The 4,009-nt window shown below is 44.7% G+C and overlaps 1 non-coding gene across 1 annotated transcript; it reads right to left on the bottom strand.

The window, feature by feature from the left end:
- Positions 1-3,161: 3,161 nt before the first annotated feature.
- trnac-gca (transfer RNA cysteine (anticodon GCA)) lies at positions 3,162-3,236 on the bottom strand. The gene has a single exon. It is a non-coding gene; the product is annotated as a tRNA-Cys (tRNA).
- Positions 3,237-4,009: the final 773 nt, after the last annotated feature.

Here is a 4,009-nt window from a genome sequence, read left to right on the forward strand (position 1 = left end):
CACATCGAACACCCGCTGCCCGTTCTGCCCAGTGTGTGCACCGCTCCAGCGCCGACACCAGGGCGGTGAGATCGAAGTGTCCTGTGTGGCCCCCATCTTCCCCAGTGCGTTCCCCGAGGAAACCCAAACATCCCCTAAAACCCCAAGCGTCAACCTGCGTGACTCGATGTTTTTAATGTGTTCCGGATCTCACACTTGCACCAGGAATGCAAAGGACCCCGGGACAGGACACATCTGTCTGTTCCCGACACGGGCACAGTTTTCTCAGGGCTGCTTCCCTTATCAACGCGGTCCGATGTTCCTGGGTCAGTGGAGGACCATGGTGGCGGGAAGTCCTCGAAAAGGTCACCAAATCTAGCCACATTGCGGTTACTGTGAGAGTGGGTGATGATCCGTCACGTGTTGGTTACCGGATGCCGAGGCCAGGCTGGGTGAACAGGCCAGTGCCGTGATGACTGAATAGCGGTATGGGAACACGTTATTAATGGAGAGCGTGCCGAAAGCGGTGATTGATACGAAGCAAGTCGGGCGATCCAGGGTTCGTCCTCATATGAGTGGGCAATCCATTTCGGCAGTGCAAACGAACCAGACCTCGTTACTGAAAGGTGAAACAGAGAGAGGTGAGGGGAGAGTTCCTCAGTGCAACCGCTGTCCCTTTATTGACGGGATTGTTTTGGTCAGCAGAGAACCGATCTCAGAAAGCGGCAGTGCTTGGCCGGGTGAGTGTGGAGAGCCGGCGGCACAGATGCGCTGGGCAACGCATTCCTACAGTGAGAGAGCATGGAATCAACGACCAGAAAGGGTTAAAATATCGCTAGGAAGGAGATTAAATACTCAAGGCGTTTTCCACGTATGTTGGGAACTGAAGAATTACGTGTGTCACAACAGGACAGATGAGGAATAACAGAGAAATTATGGGCTTGGTTTCGGAGAGGTAGGAAACGTCCTTAATGAATACTTTATCTCAGTATTCACGATTAAGAAAGACCTTGACAAATGTGAGCAAACTAGAACAGGCTGATATGCCTGAACAGGTCGACGTTAAGTAGGATGATTGCGCGCAGCATAAGGAATCAAATGGACGATCTGAAAATTCAGCTGCAGATTGGCAAACATGATGTTATGGCTATCTCTGAAACATGGCTAAGGGATGGCCGCCATCGGGAGCTGAACGTCCAAGGATATACGGTATATCGGAAAGACAGGTTAGTAGGCAGAAGGGGTGCTGTTGCTCTGTGGATAAGAAATAATATTAAATCATCGGATAGAGGTGACATAGGATTGGAAGGTGTAGAGTCTCCACGGGTTGAGTTAAGAAATGGCAAGAGTAAAGGGACCCTAATGGCAGTTATATACAGGCCTCCAAACAGCCTGTTGGTTTACCAATTACAGCAGGAGATAGAAGATGCGCATCAGAAAGGCAATGTCATGATAATCATTGGAAATATTAACATGAAAGCGGATTGGGAAAAGCACGTCACTACTGGACCACAAGAGAGAGAATTTGCAGAATGTTTAAGGGATGGCTTTTTACAACAGCTGGTTCAGCCCACTATCGGATCGGGTGTGCTGGTTTGGGTGTTGTGCAATGATCGGAGCTGGTAAGAGAGCTCAAAGTTAAAGGATCCTGAGGGAACAGAGATCACATTATTATCAAGTTCATAATGATATTTGAGAGGGAAAAATAAAATCCAATGTGTCGGTATGTCAGTGGAATAAAGGAAATTACAACCGGCCGAAGTTGACTGGAAAGGGACATTTGCAGGAAATAAAAATAAGGATACATTTTCAAAGGGAGGAAGGACACTACCGTGGCTGACAAGTGTAGTCATAGCCGAAGTAAAAGCAAAAGAGGGGGCGTAAAAGGAAACCACAGCTATTGGAAAGATAAAACGATGGGGAGCTTTTAAGAACCTGCAGAATTAAACAAAGAAGGTCATTTGGAAGGAAACGATGAATTACAAGAGGAAGCTGGTGACTAATATCAATGAAGATACTAATAGCTGTTTTAAGTACATTAAGGGTAAAAGAGAGTCGAGGGTAGATATAGGACTAATAGAAAATGACGCGGAAATATTGCAATGAGAGATGCAGAGATGACAGAGGAACTGAATGCGTATTTTGCATCAGTGTTCACAGTGGAAGGCGTCTGCAATATACCGGACATTCAGGAGTGCTAGGGAAGTGAAGTTTGTGCAGGAAAGATTACGACTGAGAAGGTGCTCAGGAAGCTACCTGCTCCTGGAGCTGATGGAATGCACCCTCGGGTGCTGACGAAAGTAGCGGGAGAGATTAACCATATAATCATATAACAATTACAGCACTGAAACAGACCATCCGGGCCCTTCTAATAGGTGCCGAACGGTTACTCTCACCTCGTCCCACCGAACTGCACTCAGCCAATAACCCTCCATTCCTTTCCTGTCCATATACCTATCTTTTTTTTTAAAGGACAATATCGAATCTGCCTCTACCACTTCTACTGGAAGCACGATCTACACAGTTGCCACTCTTTGAGTAAAGAAGATCCCCCTCGTGTTACCCCTAAACTTTTTCCCTTAACTCTCAACTCATGTCCTCTTGGTTGAATCTCCCCTAATCTCAATGGAAAAAGGCCATCCTCGTCAACTCTATCTATCCCCCTCATAATTTTAAATACCTCTATCAAGGCCTCCCTCAACCTTCTGCGCTCCACAAATAAAGACCTAATTTGTTCAACCTTTCTCGGTAACATAGGCGCTGAAACACAGGTAACATTCTAGTAAATCCCCTCTGTACTCTTCCTATTTTGTTGACATCTTTCCTATAATTCGGTGACCAGAACTGTACACAATACTCCAAATTTGGCCTCACCAATGTCTTGTACAATTTTAACATTACATCCTAATTCTTAATATGATCAATTCTCTAATTTATAAAGGCCAGCATACCAAAAGCTTTCTTCACCAACGTATCCACATGAGATTCCACCGTCAGGGAACTATGCATCATTATTCCTAGATCACTTTGTTCTACTGCATTCCTCAGTGTCCTACCATTTACCATGTGTGGCCTATTTTGATCAGTCCTAGCAAAATTTAGCACCTCACACTTAGCGCAATTAAACTTCAATAAATGAAGTTACATTCTATATCATCGCTGTGGTCACTTTTTTTAATTTTTGAACGGGGCACCTGGATTTGAACCAGGGACCTCTTGATCTGCAGTCAAATGCTCTACCACTGAGCTATACCCCCACTTTTTTAATGCTACAGATTGTGGAGGAATTAACAATAATCTTTCAAGAATCCATAGATTCTGGCGTACCAGATGACAGAAAAATTGCAAACGTTATTTCACAATTTAAGAAGGCCTGTTAGCCAGTTATCAGTGGTTGGGAAGTTGTCGGAATCGATGTTAGGGATGAGATTACGGAGTACCGGCAGGCACATGACAATATAGGACAAAGCCTGTATAGTTTTCTGAAAGGAAACTCCTGCGCGACTGGTCTGGGTGCCGGTTACCACTGGTGATTCACCGGTGCAGCATAAGTGAGGAGCGGGTAGTGTCGAGGAAACAGAGAGCTTGCAGAGCGACTTAGATCGTTTAGGGGAATAGGCAAAGAAGTGGAAAATGAAATACAATGTTGGAAATTGTATGGCCATGCATTTTGAAGGAAAAAATAAACGTGCATACAATTATTTGGATGGAGAGAGAATTCAAAATACAGAGATCAATGGGACTTGGGATTTATTGGGCAATATACCCTGAAGGTTTCCCTCCAAGTTGAAACGTTTCTGAGGAAGTCGAATGCACCGTTGGCATTACTTTCTCGATGTATAGTATATAAGAGCAGGGATGTGATGTTGAGGCTCTATAAGGCACTCGTGAGACCACATTAGAGTATTGTGTGCAATTTGAGGCTCTTATTTTAGAAAAGGTATACTGCTATTGGAGATGGTTCAGTGAAGATTCACCTCAATGATTCGAGAAATGAAAGGGTTACTGTATGAGGAACGTTTGTCAGCTC

Source organism: Hemitrygon akajei, unplaced genomic scaffold (assembly GCF_048418815.1).
Source record: "Hemitrygon akajei unplaced genomic scaffold, sHemAka1.3 Scf000056, whole genome shotgun sequence".
Lineage (NCBI taxonomy): Eukaryota > Metazoa > Chordata > Chondrichthyes > Myliobatiformes > Dasyatidae > Hemitrygon > Hemitrygon akajei.